Genomic DNA, 20,192 nt, shown 5'->3' with positions numbered 1-20,192 from the left:
CTTCCAGCTAGAGTTAAGAGGGAGTTGTGAGTTACCCAATGTGGGTGCTCAGGTTCTCTGCAAAGGTGGTACCAGCTCTTAACACTGTGCCATCTCTCCAGCCCCATCCATAGTTTCTTAATTGGTCTGATGGAAATTTTACTGGGTCTTATTAAGCCTGCTTGAGAAGCAGGGACTCACTCATAAGTGGCTTTTAGACATAAAGCAAAGAAAACCAGTCTACAAATCACAATTCCAGAGAACCTAGACAACAATGAGGACCCTAGGAAAGACATGGGAAGTAGAAAAAGACAAGATCTCCTGAGTAAATTGGGAACACGGGGACCTTGGGAGAGGGTTGAAGGAAAGGAGAGAGGCAGAGAGGGGGGCAGAGAAAAATGTAGAGCTCAATAAAAATCAATTAATAAAGAGAAATACTTCAGAAGAAGAAGAAGAAGAAGAAGAAGAAGAAGAAGAAGAAGAAGAAGAAGAAGAAGAAGAAGAAGAAGAAGAAGAAGAAGCAGCAGCAGGGCTGGCTGGCTGGGCATGGCGGCACACACCTTTAATCCCAGCACTAGTGAGGCAGGCACACAGGCAGGTGAATCCTTGAGTTCAAAGCCAAACTGGCATACAGAGCAAGTCCCAGGACAGCCAGAGCAGTACAGAAAAACCCTGTCAAAAATAAAAGGGGGACAGGGTTAGTACAGTCCTAATGCCAGTGGTGGCGTCAGGTTTCTGGGGTTATTATTTCACTCAGAACCAGCTGGTTTGAAATAACCTTTACCAGTTGGGCATTTAGGTAGTTCCACTTGTCCTTGTGATGGAGAGGAAGGTAGGGTAGCTTCCCACCCACCTCCCCTAACCTCCCCCCACCCCCACCCCCCCAGTAGATAAGGTTAAGAGACTTCTGCAGGAAAACCTTTATGAAGTGGCAGGGCTGGTTTCTCGGTAAACTCATCTCAGAAGCAGTCGTCTGCAGACTTGCAGAAGGCCTCCCCATGAACAACACAAACAGCCACCGTGGAGAGTAGACCCCTGTGATCTGTGATGTTGAGGAGACCCTATGATCTGCGACATTGAGGAGACCTCTATGATCTGCGACATTGGCTCAAGAGCTGTAGGTTTAGCTCAGAGTCTGTTCTCCTGCCCCCAGGCACAGACCCGGCTCTGAGTACTGAACTAGGCTTCTGTGTGACGAAACATCCATTCTCGGTAGATTTAACTCAGAAGCTGTGAACTTTAAAAGGCCCAATTGATTAAAGATTATGACTGACCATCGACTGTCATTTGTCCTGACAATGGCTGCCCAGGAACCCTTGCCCCCCTCATGCTCAGGTTCTTAAGCCGCTTTCCTCCTCCCTAAATCCCTCCTTCATCTCACCACCCCACCTCTCTTCCTCCACACCTCCCCTTGAAAGGGCTTCCTCCTGCTGGCCTCCCAGCAGCAGGCTTTTCTTTGAGCGTGTTCTTTCTCTCTCCCACCTTATCCCCTCCCCGCCCCCCTCCCGCTCCCAACCAGATTCCCCCCACATGCGTTCTCTTCAGGTAGACAGCAGTGTTTCAGCCGACCCAGTCGGGCTTAATCGCTTTATCTAAAAGGGGGTCTCACTTTTGAATCTCCTCCCTCAGAGGGAGCTGCTTCTCTACCCCACCAAAGATTTGCCAGCTTTTCATCTGCTCCCCTTGCTCATCATACTTTGCATTGTTAAGACAGTGAATCCGGGATCCACTGGCTCAGAGTGACGTGGGTGGCTGTTGAGTTTCTGGGACCTTAATCCTTTGAGTTAAGCCAGCCTGAACCAAGAATTCACCTCTGTCTCCTTAAAAGATCCCAGTGAGACTTGTGCTCCTGCTTGATTCAGGACATTCTCAAGGATGCTCTCTGACACAGTTGGTTGCCATCTGGAGTGGCACCATGGGCTCAGCTCCATGGTCCACTCAGCCATTGCTACTGTGGTTGCAGCTCTATACTGTCCTGTCGTGAGTTACTAGTTCCCATAGTTTAGCTAACAGATCCTTCTAAAGACAAGGGTGGAACGCCGGGGGAGAATACGGGTGCTCTAGAGCCTTTGAATCCCCTTCCCAGGTCGGAGGCTGGAGAAACCCTTTGTTTCTTCCCTTTCCCAATACATTCTTTCCCGGGGTCATCTCTAAAGTGTTTTCACAGGATCTGTAATGACAAAATGATTTTTATTTGTTATACATAAGAGTATGATTTGCCTTGCTCACTGTCAAACAATCAATCTAGTGGCAATTTTATCTGGGAGATAATTGATAACACAGCCTGTATCCTAGGAGTGGGGGAGAAACCCCGATCAGTTGAGAGTTCACCCCTCTGCACCATATTCTTGCAGTAAAAACCAAATGAGAATGTCCTTTAGGAAGCAGTAATATCTCTTGTGATCTATGGGGCTGTAGTGTCATTTTTTTTTCTGTGATAAAAATGTCCTAATAAAAAACAACTTAAGGGAGCCTCCTGCTAGCACCAGCAGATGGATTCTCAAATGGTGATCCTGTTGCTGCCACATCTGCAAAGGAGCCCAGACCAGCTAGAGCGCTTCCCAGTCCCCGTGGAGCACAGGCTGTAGCAGTAGTCGGTCAGATAATCTATTCAAATGACTAGGGGCCACCCTTGAAGAAGCTAATATAATGAATGAAGATCTGAGGAATAGTCTTCCCCTAGAATCCCCTAGTGGCTACCCTTACCATGTATCCATAGCCAAATTCCTCACACCTGCAACAGCTCCAGTGTGGACACCTAAGGCAACATCTGCCTGCCATCCCCGGAGATAAGTGGTCTGACCTGTATGATGTCATCTTGCTCTCAATCCAGAGCACACTAAGTGAGCCCAACATTTATAGCCCCTTGAATATACAGAGGAAGTACCTGCAAGAAATCTACTCAAAACACTTCTCCAGTTAAGAGCTCTGGCCCGAGCTGTTCAGCCTCTCTTTGGTACCATCATTTTATTTTTTGCTTAGATGGTCATTGCTTCTCTTGATTTATATATATAATTCTGTATTTCAAACTGTCTTTTTTAAAATTGAGTCTCTAAAAATCCTTAACAGTGTAGAGTAAAAAATACATTCTGATTAGTTTTGTACTTAAAAAAAAAAAAAAAAAAACCCTGACAATTCAGAGGAGTGTTGTGGTTTGGATGAGAATGGTCCCTCAACTATTGGTAGAACTATTTGGAAGGGATTAAGAGGTATAGTTTGTTGGAAGAAATGTGTCACTGGGGGTTGGTTTTGGGGGTTTCAAAAAGCCCACACCATTTTTAACTCTCTCTCTCTGTCTTGTACTTGTGGGTCAGATATGAGCTCTCAGCTACTGTTTGAATGTCATGCCTGCCTGACTGCTCCCATACTCTTGGCCATGATGGTCATGAACTCTTAACCCTCTGGAACTATTCTACAAGTGATCTGATCATGGTGTTTTATCATGACAATAGAGAAGTAGCTAAGACAAGGAAAAAGGCTTTATGATGACTTAACCATTGTGGAGGGGCAGAATGCATCATGGTGAGAGAAATACGAGGTCAGTTGGTTGTATTGCATCAGCGGTCTGGAAGCAGAGTGGGGATGAGGTCATGAATGCTCACTTGTCTTTTGACAAGTAAGAAGACAAATTTTCATTGTCTTCTTTATGCTTACACAGTTCAGGACCCGAACCCAGAGAACAGTGCAGCTTGCAATGGGTGCATCTTTGCCCCTTGATTAACACTATCGAGACCATCCTCTACAGACATACCCTCAAGCCTACCTGGTCTAGATATGCCTCACTGAGACTATCTTCCCAGGTGATTCTAGATTCTGTGCTGCTGACAAAAAAAATAGCCACCACAGACGAGAAGTGCACAGAAGCAGTCCTAGGGCATGGCAAAGGGTGGAGGCTGTCCAGCCAGTGATGCTTTGCAATGTAAATAACTCTTTTGGAGCAGAAATTTGAGCCCAGGGCATCATGCAATCACTATCCCCCCTTTTTTACTCAAAAGAACAAACTATTCATAAATTATAGCTATTGAATGTTGTAGTAAGACAGTTTGTTTCCCAGCCGCCCAGCAGCTCAGACCCGAAATGATTACACAGAAATCATATGATTTACATCACTGCTTGGCCAATCACTTAAGTGTATTGTTAGGTAGCTCTTACATCTAGAATTAACCCATCTCCATTGTTTTATATTTTACCACAAGGGTCATGGCCTACTGGCAAGGTTTTTACTGTGTCTGTCTCTGGCAGTGGCTCTATGGCTTCTCCCTGACTCTGCCTCCTTTCTCCCAGCATTCAGTTTAGTTTTTCCCACCTACCTAAGTTCTGCCCTATCAACAGGACAAGGCAGTTTCTTTATTCACCAATGGTATTCACAGCATACAGAGGGGAATCTCACATCAATTGAATCTGAGAAATTGACACCCCCTTTTCCCCAAAATGAATGAAATGAGCTCATTACTTCAAAGGAAATGAGTGACAATATTTTTGCCAATAATAAAATTTAGTATTTTTTTTTATAAATTCAGAATTTTGGAATACTTTCATTCACCATTGTGAATTTAACAACATGCCAATATTGAAAGATTTTTTTTTCTGATGAGACTGGTAGTATTACATCTACCATTCTTTTAAAAATCTAATATAATGATAGAACAATGGCCTTTACCTGCTTTCTGTTCTAGAGATCCTAATTCCCTTTGGACCTCCGGGGAAACAGGAATGCCTTCTGGTCTACTCAGACAACTGTAGACAGGTCCAAAGGGAACTGGTTTCCAGAACTGTCTAGAAGACAGGGACTGTGGGCCCTATCTTTTGGGACTCAGAGAGGGACTGAAGACTGCATTAATAACAGATGGAGCCTCTTAAGGAACCTGCATCAGATCCTGTAAGCAACTGGCTTCAGAGTTTCCAGGCTGCAGAGCACATCCAAGAGCTGGAGAATGAGTTGCCTGAAGAGGGCACAGAAGCTTGCTGTTCCTCCCTCCAAGCTTGTCCCATGCATCCATCACCTCTACTTGTTGGTTGTTGAGTTACAATGAGTCCACTATAGTTAGTAAACCATTTTACTGAGTTCTTTGAGTTGTTCTAGCAAGCTGTCAAACATGGGGTTGTGGTACGATTTGAATAGGAAGTGCTCAGGATAGTCTCAAGAGGCATTGGTTCCCAGCTGGTTTGAGAAGTAGTGGAAATCTGGGGGAGGTGTGGCCTTGCTGGAGGAAGTGGGTTACTGACATAAAAGTAAAAGCAGTCTTGTGAGACCAAACTATCAACCTGAACTATTGAACTTAGGTCCCAGATAGTTAGTTCATGCTCACATTGCTTTGGAGGATACCCATCAGTGTCTCGGGAATCAGAGAATGGTTGTGTTAGGAAACACCCTACACTGATAATCTGTTGTCACAGAGTACAAATATACTCACTGATAGACATTTGGTTTCCATGGTGCACTGATGTCTAAGGAGCTGGACCTGCTGAGTGTTAATACCAAGGATAAACAACCCAAATTACCTAGAAATAATAAAATACTTCTCTTTTTGTCCTTCTTGTCTATATGAAGAATTTCCTTCATATTTCTGGACTAAAATAACAGACAACATGCAGAGGGAAGTGTATAAATTCATCTGTTTTGTAATGTTAACCACTAAAGAGAGTTGCAAAATTACAATCAATGAAAATATAGCTATTTTTCTTTAATATTAATTATTTGTAGTAATGTGCTTAATGGGAATATTTATTTTAAAGTGATTTAATAGCTATTTTAATCTTGCAGCTTTGATTTCTAATACTCTTAAGCATATGTGGACGTAAGTGAGATTATCAAGAGCTTTGAGGCATCCTTGAATATTTTCAAGTGTGTAAATGGATCTTTAGATCATAATATTTGGGAACTGCTATTCTGAAAGAAACCCCAATTCTTTATTGTAAAAGAAAAAAAGTCTGTCCTGGATTTTTTAATCATGTGTGCAAATTCAAAATTGGAGATACCTGGTTTGGGGGTGTACTGGGGAATTCACTGGTGAATTTGTGGTTGCCTGCAGAAGATCTGCACAAGATCATGTTAGCTGAACTTTCAGCACGAAGGGGGAGGCGCTATTGGCAGTTGCTAGCTGCTGGTGGAGGAGAAGCCATTCTTCATTGGGGGGTGTGTCCTGGTAGGGGCATTGTCACAGATAGGGGCGTGGTCACTGGTAGATTACCCCTGCTCCTGTGTGAATACCATGCACATATGGGATGGACTTAGTGGTTCATTAAACAAAAATACAAGGCATAAAGTCGGGAGGGGAACCTGGTGGTAGAGATTTGGGGGAAGCTGGAGGAGAGACTAGAGGGTAGATAGGATCGTATTTCATTGTGTTTGCGCATGAAGTTCTCAAAGAATAAATTTGAAAAAAAAGGAGCTAACTAGCAACTAACTTTTTAATGTTGGGGAAAGGCAATGCCATGACTCATCACACTATTTTAAATTTTTCTTTTATTTATTCTTCCACACTTTCATAAAGACGGACATAATGCTCTTTGAGCAAAGCCCTTTCGTTACCCCTTCCATCTCTCATCAAGTCTCTTCTTAAGCTCCCCCTCCTACTTTCCTGTCTTTGTGTGAGTTTATGCTCATTGCGTTTTTATTAGGAACATGTGAACTAACCCAAATCAAAACAAACAAACAAATACAAAAACAAACAAAACACTCCACTGAATTAAAAGCCTGGAAATTCGGGGTCTATGTCATTGAAGCATAAGAAATTGCTGGAATTCTGCTTCTGGACATGAGCTGGCTGTGGCACTAATGAGCCCACACCCTGGTGCACCAGCAGTGGTGGGTGTTATTTTCTTGAGCCAGGGCACGGTCCCAGTATCTGCAACACTATGATCCCTTTCTACAGGAAAGCACTAATGGCCCTTAACACACAGGCCTCTGGGGAAATAGCTGACACCTAGAATCAAACGCCAGCGGAGTGTTAAGTAACCCTCTAATTCTGCCTAGCTCCCCTTTGTCTCATCTGTGAATCAGAGCAACTGTCTATAGAGCATCTCATCCTGAAGCAGCATCTGAGTATGCCTTGCCCTCCAGACGACAGGGCGCTCTTCATGATGCGCATGCCGTGTGATAAGCCAACTCCGCAAAAGTCATAAACACACAGAGACACACACGTGCAAGTAACCGAAGAGTCATGACAGAATTCACAAGTGAAACGGGGAAATGCTTTCAAGAGAATGAAAATGAAAGCATAATAGAGGTCCAACCAGAATGCTCTGAAGTCATGTTCAGGTCCTACAGAGTGGCTGAAATGATTTATTAGTTCTAACATTTTTTTTTTTCCATGAAGATCTTGGCATTTCCCACATGAAGTATTGTGTCCTCTGCAAACAGAGAGTTTCACTTCTGTCTTTACTGTGAATGACTTCTCTTGCCTTTTCTTGCCTGCCTGTCCTCGCTGGCACCCCAGGAAAATGAAGACAAAAGCTGATGAACTTGATGTGGGGATGACAGTAGAGGCCTAGCACCCCAACAACTCAGGAGACTGAGACCAGAGTCACAAGTTCAAGGCCTGCCGGGGCTGCGTAGTGCTTCAGAAACTAGTCGGACATTGTTTAAGGCTCAGCAGTGGATTTCAGGTGAGTGGCTTTTAGGTCAGTTAGTTTTTAGGTTTAGTGGGTTTTGAAACCACAAATTACAAGAGAAAACACAGACAGGCTTCGTTCAAAGTTTAGAGTGTTTTTTTTTTTTCTCCAAGGTATGTCTTCATCTGTTTTCTGATGCTATAACTACCTATTACAGGTTGGGTAATGCATGAAGAACAGGCCCTTATTTGTGCTACAATTCTAGATCCTAAGAAAATGCTAAGGGCATGGGGTTGGTATCTGCCTGCTTTGCACCTGGCTGTAGCGAGCTGCATGGTTTCACACCTGATGGAGATGTATAATCAACTCCTGAGATGGCTAAGGCCTGACCTATGCTATGATCACGCAATGATTATCAGCTGCTTGCATATGCGTGAACCTATGGGCAGTGCCACCTGGCAGTTCGGGGTTGGCAGCCCATGCCTACTTAAGGGCTGGGAGAGGTTTGCCCGGAGAGAACAGAGAGAGAGGAAGGATCTTTGAGGAGAGAGGTCAGAGAGAGAGGAAAGAGAGGGAGAGAGGAGAGAGGGGAAGAGAGAGAGAGAAAGTGAATTAAGTCCTGGAATAAACTGCAGTGAGAAGAGCTCCGGTCGCGTTTTCCTTGCTGGTCGAGGGTGGACATGACACCTGGCAAGGACCTTCTTGCTGTGCCACAACACAGCAGAGAGGCTCCTCGTCATGCTAGAAGGGAGGGAGCTCACTCTTATAACAAAAATTGATCTCTCAGGGACCTGTTCATCCACAATGGATTTGTTTATGGGTATGCATGTTATTACTGACCTAATCATTCACAATGGATTTATTTATGGGCGTGTAGGTTATTATTGGCCTATTCATCCACAATGTATTCACTTATATATATCTAGATTATTATTGATCTGTTCATCTGCAATGGATTCAGTTATAGATATGTAGGTTATTATTGACCTATTCATCCACAGTGGATTTATGTATGGGTGTTAGGTTATTATTGACCTATCCATGAGAACTTCCAGTCACTTCTTTATGGACCCAACCCCAAATATTTTTAACATATGACTTTTGGGATTAAGGTCCTAAGCTACAGCAAAAGGTGAAGAGACAAACCAAAGAGAAAACGTTTTCTATCATCTATCTTCTACCTACCTACCTATCTACTTATCTACTACCCACCTATCTCATACAGAAAGACACATAATAAAGAACTATGTGATAGGTTTCTGTGGTTATGAAAGAAATAGGTGACAAAATTGGCATTAAAGGAAGAATGATTTCTTTTGGTTATTGCTTTCAGAGGCTTATGTCATGGTCATTTGGCTTTGTGGTTTCTGGGCCTGTGATCAGGTAAAACATTACAACAAAGAAAGTGTCGTTGAGTTAATCTCAGTCAAGAGAGGGTGGGGAGGAAAGAGGGGGAGAGAGAGAACTGGAGAAAGAGAATGTGTGGAAGAGAGTGAGCAGAAAAGAGAAAGAACTGGGGGAAGAATTACAGAGGGAGAGGGGAATTGGAAACAAGGACCAGAATGAGATATGTCCTCAAGGCCATGGTCCCTCTTCCTCCAGCTGCACATCCAACTCCTAAGAGCTGCTGACCTCTCCACAGTCTGGCAACTAAGCCTTTATCACATGACCTTTGGGGGACATTTGAGATCCAGACCATGGCAGACTAATACCTAAATTATCTGCAGATTTCTTGAATTTGATAATAAAAATGCAGATAGCCTAATTTAAATTTGGGCAGAAGTTCTGCCTAGACATTTGTTCAGCTGTATAAATACCCAATAAGCCATGAAAAGACGGTCATCATCATTATTAGCAGGGAAATGAAAATCAAAGTCTTAATGAGCTATCATTTCACATCCACTAAAATGACTATAAAAATCATAGAAACAACCATTAGCAAATTGTGGGAAAAAGCTTTATGTATTGCTGGTGCGAATGTACAATGGTCGTTGTTTTAGAAAACTAATTGTGTTTTCATGACACTAAAAAGAGAGTTTCCAAAACTCCAGCAAATCAATTCTTCCAAATATGCTCAAAATACTCAAGAGAAATAAAAGCGTGTCTGTATACGAATGCACGAACGCTCACATAATTACCCACAGTACTCAAGGAAACAATCCAAATGCCCATCAAACAATGGACGCTTTTTAGAAGTAATATACCCATAAAATAGAATATCTTTCCGCATCCAAGAAGAACGAAGCACCATGCATCCTATAGCGAATGTGAGCCTTAACTATTGTGCTAATTGAGAGAAACAGCCACAAAGAACCGCATATTTTATGTGTCTGTATGAAATGTCGAGAGGAAGAAAATCTATAGAGACAGGAAATATGAGTGTCCACGAGGGCCAGAAATCGGCAACAGTTATTAATGACATGGCAAGAAAGGCTACATTGTTTTGTTTTATCGCCTGCTTAGGACAAGCTTTATTTTGCAAAATTTCCCCTCAGGAAACTGTTCTTGATTTTTTTCCCTTTGCTCATAAAAATTCTAAAATCACAACAAACAAAACCCTGTTAAGTGACTGAGATCTTTACTACAGGCAGATGCTTCAGAGAGGGGAACATGCACATAAAGCATCGGTCCCAAGACGTTCTCACAGTGATCTGTCCTTGGTTTCTTAGAAGCCAGAACACCTGCTTAATCTTAAATACTATCAAAATATGGATCAAGAATTTTTATACTGTTATCCAATTAAAAGAAAAATAAGGAATTTATCTAAAAGCTCCAAGTGTGGCACAAGAGACAATGGCCATTTCTCCAGACTGAAGGGAAAGGAAAGCAACATCTGAGTAGCAAAGATGGTTTGGGGGCCTAGATGCATGCAGGACTCGAGCAGGTGGGCTTCCTGCCTACTTCCGCACTGCACTTCTCTGCCAGTTGGCTCCAGCTCTCAGCCTGTCACAGACTGGAGTTAGCTAGGGGAGTCTCCCCTGGGGCACTGTCTCCATCAGATTGGCCTGTGAGTATGTCTGTGGCACATTTTCTTGGTTGCTAATGTGTTGTAGGAGGACACAACCCACTATGGGTGGCACCATTCCCAGGCAGGTGGTCCTGGGCTAGATAAGAAAGCTAGCTAAGGAGAAGACCTAACTTGTGGAGCAAGCCAGTGAGTAGCCTTCTTCTATAATTCCTGCCTGGAGTTCCTGTCTTCCTCATCGATGGACTGTGAACCTGGAAAGTGTAAGCTGAAATAAATGTCCTCCTCCCCAAGTTGCTTTTGGCCATGGTGTTTATCACAGCAACAGAAAGCAAACCAGGGCAGCCCCCTTTCTCTCCACATAGAAACCTCTCATGCCGCTGGATTCACAAAGGGTTTGAGGAAACAGACTCTCCATCCTTTGTGACCCTTAAATAAGCCCGTGTTTCTTACTTCCTGTCTCCTCTCCAGAACATTGGCTTTCAAGCAGTGAGCAGCTATAGGTCTGCTATTTTGAACGACTGTTGTGTTCTCTTCTGGCTCTATACTGTCTGCCCTTCTGCGTGAGCTGGATGTGAAACTGCAGCCACTGTAAGTTTGCACATTTATATTTAGGTAAGAAGAGGAACATATCAAACAAGGAAAACATAGAAGCGTTTGTTTAAGAAGAAAATAATAAGAAACGAGTGCACTGATTTTTTTTATATGTGGCATATAGTTAGGTAATTAATATCTCTCTAGTTGATTGAAAATATTATTACTATTTTTCTATAATCATTGAAGACTAGAACCTTCCTTTTCTGTCCCTTAGTTTATAAGAAGAATGAAAATCAAGATAATATTACAAGAACAAGGTATTATTAAAGTGTTATAACCCTATAATCTGGCACTTGGGAGGCAGGGGCAAGAACATTGTGAGCTCCAGGTTAGCCTGCACTACAAAGGGAGACTCTATTTCAAACAAAGAAAAAAGAGAGAGATAGTTTTATATATATATATATACATATATATGTATATACACACACACATATATATATAGAGAGAGAGAGTATGTGTGTGTGTGTGTGTGAGTGTGAGTGTATGTGTGTGAAGTGAAGTGTGTAGCTCAGAATGCAACAGTGGGTTCATTTCTTATGGCAAAGTATTTCTGGGTTGACATTTTGAAAAATTGGTTCTATTTCTTTTCTAATATTGAGTTCATATAGCTCGGAAAAATGGAACCCTCACAGATAAGGCCTATTAATAATAAAGCGTGCACAGACTGTAAGTAGCAAGCCCTGCTGTCTCATGGCCGAACATTCTGTTAGGGCTGATGTCAGAAAGGCTCTAGATGGAATGGAAAGCTGGAACTCACCACGAGCATGCTCTGTTTTCCTTCCCACCAAGACGCGCCCCGGTGAAAATGCTATCCGTGAGGAGCCGTCAGGAAACCACCTTGAGTGTGCCAAGCAAATGTGCATCTCTGAGTTCTGTCCCCTGGTGGACTTTACTCTAGCAGGTTCTGGTTAGGACTGGACACTCAAAGATAAAAACAAACAAACCAACCTCCCTCAGTGAGTCCAATAAGAGCTGTGTTTGGAACGCTGGCTCAGTCACGGCTCTGTGTTACTGCAGGCTCCTAGTACTAGACATCCCTAACTGTAAAATGCTATATTAATTTAAGAACGGCCATTATGGGGACAAAACAGAGAAATTCTGCAATAATTGTTCTGTAACACTTTTTGCTCAGTGAAGACAATCTTCATAAATCCCCTGCAGTTCCATTATTCCTCGTTGTCAGGGCCACATTCAGTTTCGGGCTAAGCCCTCTTGGTTTCCAGTCTAAAGACTTCCCCAATTCTCTGGCAATAGCACCGAGTGTCTTGGAAACAACTGCCATTAGTAACCCGGGTGCACGTCCCTGTCTGCTTGGGAGTTCTCAGGGTGAGAGACTCCGAAATGCACAAAGGAATAGTGGCATTTCATCTATATTTCTCTCTTTGAATGGAAACATTTTGATTTTCCCAAATGCCCTCTTCGTTGGATCACATTGCTAGATGCTGAAATTGCTTTTTAAAGTCAGCTGGAGAATTTTGATGGTATAGTCCCATTTGTTGGAACAGACCATTTCAAATTATACACTGATTGTAATAACCTGCCCTCATTTGAGAAATTCTGTGGTAGACGAGGTGTGCTGGTTACTCCTGCTCTTAAACTGCTTTGATTGGAATAGCCAGAGACAGGTTTTCAATGCTGCATTGTCGTCTGTAAGCCTTTCCCTTGGTAATGAAAAGCAGAATCCAAGTTCAAGGTAGAATTCAGCCACCCTTAGGCCCCGCAGGTAATTTCCCTGATGACAGTGGGGTGAGAGATGCCTTGCATGCATGAGCGAGTGGGCATATGTGTAGGCAGTGGTAATTACATCCCAGCCCTGGTGGCTGACAGATTTATTTTGCTATTAATTTTAAGAGGCAGAGATGGGCCTCGGTGATACCCTCATTCATTATGAATCAAGGTGAAGAATGCCTTTCGAGACACACTACGTCCAACCTTCTATTGAAAGCACACAGCCAAAGGCACCGATCAACAACTTTCTTCATTCACAGATGGTTATCAGTTGCTACGTGCCAGGCATTGTTCGAGGTGCTGGAGATCAGAGGTTAATAGCAATAACTGCTACAGTAGCAGCATGTGCCTCTATAGCGCATATGACATGCAGGCTGTGCTTCTTCAGCCTACACATGACATCGGTTGAGAATTAGATTTAATGCTCCGCTGCCATCATTTAAAATGATAGAAGGACACTGACTAGAAAATAGTGCCTCTTTTCCATTATATGCAACAACCCTTTCATAAGCGATTACTGTGCACACACAGACCCATGCATCCATGCACACTGGGTCGCAATATAATGTGCGTTTCCTACGGTGTGGGTCTAAACATCTTTCAAACCAATGATGTGGATCGTTATTACAGGGAACAGTAGATGCACTCCTGAAAACATTTTTAACTGTTCTCAGACCAATGCTATTGGGCTGCAGGGCCTCTGGCTCCCAGTGATCAGGCCATGCCCTCTGCTGCAGCTCTCCTGGATAGAGAGTGGATGGATGAAGTGTGCAGACTCCCTTCCCTTATAGACGTTAGCCTAGCTATCCCCGAGACCAGGGTTCAAGACACTGCTAAGACTTTTACATTTTTCCAGTGACTTCCTGCCTTATGACTTCTGGTGTGTAGGCAAGGTCACATGATATGACCACCTCCAACCCCTCTCTGGTCCAGAAAACTAGAAGAACAAGAAACCCTCTCTATCCTCTAACTACATTCTAAATAATTTTCCTTATTCCCATAGATAAATGAAGTCCTCACTCCCCTTCAAGTAAACTTTACAACAGACAGAGGCCATTGTAGAGAACCACAACCAATCAAAATGTGGAATTGTGGAACCCAGTCTCAATAGATACGTTAAATGCTTTCTTTTAATTGATGGAAGTTTTTCAAATGGGTCTGCATTTTTACAAAGCAGCGCTTTCATTGGGTCAGGTCTTGTCCTAAGGGTACCTTCTCTATGGTTCCAGTGCAAAGTTCCTTGTTTTCCATCAGTGACAATAATCTCTAACGATTGATGTTGATCTGTCCTTAGAGTCCTGTCTCCAACTCTGTCTAGGTTCAGGCACCTTTATTGATTGTGCTACATGAATGCTTTTTAATCTTTTGGCTCCACACTCTGCTCTCTCTTGATGTAAGTCTTCGTAACAAAGTGAGCAATAACGATTCCATAGCCTGAATGTGATTCCAGCTTGGAACTTCCTCTGTGAAACAAATTAGTCTGTGCCTTTTGAATTCAGCCTCACCCAAGTTTTCAAAACACGGCCAGATTCTTTGCTAGAGTATAACATGAATGGCCTCTGGTCCAACCCCTGGTGTTGTCCTTATTCCCCACAAGCTCATGAGCTTGGCCTACATTGCCTGTGTTTCTCTTCTGGTCTCCCACCGTCCTCACTCCTGACCTCTGTGTACATACCCTAGGGTGTGTTAGCATGTGGCTCCAAATTTTCCTAAGTCCCTCCTGCAAACCAGTTCTGAAGGTCTAAAAATCAGCTAGAGATCAGTGCTTAGGAGCACTAGCTAGTGGCTCTTCCAATTCAATTCAATTTCTAACACCCTCATGGCAGCTCACAGCTGTTTACAATTCCAGTTCCAGTAGAAACAGAGCCCTCTTGGGTCTCTTTGGGCACCAGGTATACACATACTATGCAGACATACAGGCAGGCAAAACACTAACACATATTAAATAAAAATAAATAAATCTTAAAAGTTAAGTGGCAGGGCTGCACTAAGTTGTCTGGGCTGGCCTTGAACTTGTGAACCTCTTGCACTATTCTAGCTTAGTTTTATTTTTGCTCTTTTTCTTTGCTAATTTCTACACAACACTTCCATTTTTCAATATTTGCATTTAAACTATAAATTTCTAAATACGACTTTGGATGTGCCTAACTTTTGACATCTAAGGGCAACATTTGGTGCTCGCTCTTTTTTCTATTCCTTTTCTTATGAAATTTGAAGTCAGCAGCATAATTTCACATATCAAAGCCCTGTTGTAACACACAAGGCATGAAAGAAAACCTCATTAGAATTAGAAAGCCTCAAAAAATGTAGCAAAATTCAAAAGAAGATTAAAAACGAAAGGAGATTGGAATTTTTGAAATGAAGGGAAAATAAGAAATTTAATGCAAGGACAAATAAGCAATAGCTGGAAATGAAAGAAGTTTAAAAAAATCAGAAGTAATTAGAAAGAAAAATGGTAAACATTGAAGATAACAGTCAAAGACATTTTGGTAAAGGTACTGGATCTTAATAGAAAAGAAAAATATTTAAGCACCTAGGGCAAAGTGTTCATGGCTTCTAAGGGAGATAAAATTAGATTATTGTATGATATTTTGCATCAGTAATTCATTCTATAAGAAGATAGGAAAGCCCTGGATGGGCCTGGAGTCAGCTCTCACTGTAAACACTGCTTCTCTATCAACTCTCTCAGTGGATGGGCTTTCTCTAGACCTTGTGACTGTCAGAGTTTCTCACAGTCTGGACTTTACCAATTGCCCCTTGTGATTCAGCCACCATAATCTGTATCCTTTGTCTTTTCTGATATTTGGCAATTTGTCCAGACTGGATTAGAATTGATTTCTTTTTTTAAAAATTATTTTTTATGGTTTATTTAGCTTTATTTTATGTGCATTGGTGTGAAGGTGCCAGTTCTCCCGCAACTGGATCTTCAGACAGTTGTGAGCTGCCATGTGGGTGTTGGGAATTGAATTCAGGACCTCTGGAAGAGCAGCCAGTGCTCTTAACCACTGAGCCATCTCTCCAGCCCCTAGAATTGATTTCAAGTCCTTTGAGAAGGTTCTGGACTGTGTTTGGTCTTGGTAAGTGTTGATTTCTGTTTCTCTTTCGAGATCATATGAAACACTGATATTTAATGACATACAACAGTTCTTTGAGTTTCAAAATAGGATGCTAAAGTTCCAGTATTACTTGTCCAAGGCTCTCTAGAAATAGAGCTCTCAATAGAGTTTGCATTGATGAAAGAGGGGTTTCATTAGAAGGAGAGCTTTCCCCTGTTCCATAATAAGTGATAATTGGGGACTGCTATTTTTTGTAGACTTATAGTCAATGAATTGCTCATTGTCTTGTTGCCTTTTACTTCAAGCTAAGGGGAAATATATGGGGAATATGGGTATATATTTAAAAAATACTCTATCTTTATTTTTAACATGTATTTATTATTGTTGTGTGCACACACATGTGTGTGTATGTGTCTCTGTGTGTGTGTGAATGGGTGACTTGTGGGGGTCAATAGAGGTCACCAGGCTTGCATACCAACCACTTACACCTGGTGAGCAGCCTTACCAACCTGTAGTAGGAAGGATGCTGTGCATTTCCCGGCCACCCAGACTCCTAAAATAATCACACAGAAACCATATTATTTGTAATACTGTTTGGAAAACAGATTAAGCATATTTTTTGGCTAACTCATATCTTAATTTAACCCATCTCCATCAATCTGTATATCGCCATGGGACTGTGGCTTACCCAGTAAATTTCCAGCATCTGTCTCTTGTGGGCCTACATGGCTTCTCCTTGACTCCACCTTCTTTCTCTCAGCATTCAGTTTAGTTTTCCCTGCCTAGCTCTGTTCTGCCTTGCTCTACTAAAGGCTCAAAGCAGTTTCTTTATTAAGCAATGGTATTCACAGCATACAGAGGGGATTCCCACACTTAAACCTAGTGAGCAATCTCACCAACCCTCATAAATAGATTCTGATTCTTTCCATTTTAATTTAGAACTAGGAGTTTTATTAACTTGGTCAATGACATCTTGATTTCCTTCCTCCTATATGGAGAACTGTGATTGTAGTCTTCAACTAGAAATATGTATGAGAAAGCTCTGGAGAAACCCCAGCAGAGCAATTGGGAGTCAGAATAGTAGTAACTCTTGGCGTGTAGGCAGGCTGTTATTAGGCTGGGGCTCAGGGAGGGAATCTGGGATGGCTACCAAGATTCTTTATGACTTTTGTCTCATGGCAATCCATTATACTCTATTTTTATTTGTGAGGCTTCTCCATTTTAATTTATATTAGAGTGGAAAAGAAATAATACAGTGGTCAACACATACAGAAATTTAATTAAACAGGTGAATAAGGTGTGGATATATAATATACTTATTAATTCTAGGGCTGTTCATCCCCTAAGCTTTTCTGGGGGCTATCGTTGCTCTTACAGAGGGTCTGCATTAGGTTCCCAGCACCCATATGACAGCTCAGCTCACAATCTCCTTTAACTACAGTACAGGGGACCCAGTGGCCTTTTCTGGCCTCTGCAGGTACCAGGCGTGCACACTGTGCACATACATACATGCAGGCGCTCACACATTCACATACAGTTAACTTTTTAAAAAATGTTTTATAAAAGATTTTCTAGATAAGCAACAATATCTGAACATGGGGACAGTTTTATTTACCCTCTCCAAACTGTATGTATGTCTTATTTCTGACTGATGTCCTTTTGCTCTGGCATAACTTATAACACGGTGTCAAATAAGAGTAGTAGGCAACAGACATCCCTGTGGTGTTCCAGACCCAGGGGGAATTTGTTCAGACGTCTGTTATTCAGTGTAGGGTTGGTTGTGAGGCTTCTGTAGAAGTTTGTTCATAATTTAGAGAAGCTCCCATTTTTTTTCTATCTTTCTGAATTTTTAAAAACTTGGTTTGTCACCAGTTAGTGTTCAGTTTGGTTAAACATTTTGATACATTGATTGATGAGATTTATAGATTTTCCTAATCAGCCTTCTTCAGTGGGTTACATTGAATACTCTTTCAATTTTGAACCAGCCTTGTATATTTGGAGCAAATTAACTAATTTATTTATTTGCCATCTATCTGTCTCTCTGTCTGTCTATCTATCTTGAGTGTGTGTCAGAGGCCCATTGGCATTCCTGGGGTGCTGGATTACTTACTACTCTGAGTCTGAGGAACTTGTCACTATGTTAGTGTTTGGGTCCAAGTCCCCTGCTCCCCTAATTTTCTATTTATGCCTATTATAGATCCACCTTTCCAATGACTGGCAATGTCTCCTGCATCAAAAATCCCTAAAGGTATCTGTGAACACGATAACTTAAATATAATCATTCATTAAAACAGCCAACTTCTATGTTTTTTTTTTTTTTTTAAAAAAACTTGGTTTATGGATTTTGGCTATCCAACAGAAGTAATCCAAATGCTTACTAGATGTCTAAAACAATCTCTACTTTCCGTTTGAGGACAGATTCCAGTCTTTAAAGATTCATAAAGCAGCTGAGCCTTTTCAAACATATGCTTAATGGTATGAAATGGGCTTGGAATTTGGGGATTTGGTTTCTGACAGATATGGTAGTGACTGACATTATCACTGGATAATGTCTAGCTGGTACTATTCCAAGAATTATATAGCTTCCAGCTAATAGGAAACCGAGTCAGTCTATGAGCTGGTGTGCCGGGAACATACAGAGGCGACTAGAAGAAAAGCAGAGGGATAAATGTGCTGGCGCCGTCCAATTTTATATTTTGAGAACCGATTGCTTCCTCCTCAGTGGGTTTTATACATGCCTCAATGCGTTCCGGGAGCATATCCTATTCAGGATGGGTAATGAAAACATGAAATCTGGGAATAGAGTGCTGGCTAAATGGCTTTACAGTATAGTTCTGATATGAAAATAACCAAACCTGCGACATCTGACTATGGGTGAGAGCGCTTCCGGCATTGTTGCAGTGGATTCTAAGATGGAAAGACAGAACACCTGAGGAGCAGGACAGAGAGACAGTCAAGGGTGTTGCTGCAGACTGCGTCTCTAAATGACAAATTTGAGTCATAAATGCCTTCCTGAAACCTCATATCCTGCAGGCGAGTGATGAGGACATTTAAAGCAAGCGGCGAGGCAACCTCACAGATCCTGCGGATGGCGAGAGCTAGAGTCAGGTTTTAACGGAGATCATTCAGGTTATTTCCCTTTACTTCAGAGGACTCTCCTGCTATTTAACCTTTTTTTTTCTTTTTTTGTTTTCTTTCTTTCTTTCTTTTCTTTTTTCTTTTCTTTTTTTGCATAAGACATTATAAGGCTTTACCAGAGATATAATAGAAATGCTAATTTGTGTCCTGGCCATCCCTAAGTGGGTGGTGAAATTGGAACCTGTGATCATAATAGCCAGTTATCCAATATAACAGACAGAAGGCAGGTCTCCAAAGGGAGTGTAAAATGGGCTGTCGAGCAAACAAGAGAAATTGCCTGGCTCTGCCCAGACGGAGATAGTTAATCCAATATCCAAAACCTTAGAGGTGAGGTTTCTAAACTCCTGCTTATAGCAGAATCCCCGACTGCTCACTGCGCCTGCAGTGCTGATTCAGGATCTAGCCGGACATCAAATCCTGCATTTTCAGGTGTGTCCAGGAATTTTGCTAGCTGGTCAACTCTGGATCAACTGCTTGTCTTTATAAGTCCCAGGTTTAAGTATTTTGTGATAGTAGCAATGATGATAAATTTCATCACAATTTCAATTGTGAATTTGATCGGATTAAGCAATGTCTAGTGGAGCTGGAAAGATGGCTCAGTAGTTAAGAACACTTGGTCCCTTGCAGAGGACCCAGATTTGATTCTCAGCATCCACACAATGGCTCACAAGCATCTGTAACTTCAGTTCTAGAGGATATGATGTCTCCTTCTGGATTCCTTAGGCAATGTACACTCAGGGTGTACATACATACATAATGGCAAAACATTCTTATGCATAGAATGATGGAGGTGGGTCTTGTAATAATAAAGAAACTGCTTCGGCCCTTGATGGAGTTGAAGAATGAATAGTTATAGTTTTCCTTAGTTATGATAAGAGATAAAATAGATATAAATATTTTAACTGTAATTCTTACTTGATAACTGTTTTGCTATATGTAATTTTACTATGTTAAAATGAAAGCCTTTCTTTTTTGTTTAAACAGAAAAAGGGGAAATGATGTGGGAGTGATTCCTTACTAATAAAGAAACTGCCTAGGCCCTTTGATAGGCCCACCCTTAGGTGAGTGGAGAAAACAGAAGAGAATGCTGGGAAAAAGAAGCTTAGTCAGAGAGTCGCCATGATTCTCCCACTCCAGACAGACGCAGGTTAAGATCTTTCCTGGTAAGCCAGCTC

The sequence above is a fragment of the Alexandromys fortis genome, unplaced genomic scaffold (assembly GCF_014885135.2).
Source record: "Alexandromys fortis isolate MF-2015 unplaced genomic scaffold, M_Fortis_MF-2015_v1.1 scaffold_20, whole genome shotgun sequence".
In the NCBI taxonomy this organism is placed as follows: domain Eukaryota; kingdom Metazoa; phylum Chordata; class Mammalia; order Rodentia; family Cricetidae; genus Alexandromys; species Alexandromys fortis.
The sequence above is the reverse complement of the archived record's forward strand: the minus strand, read 5'-3'. Positions refer to the sequence as shown.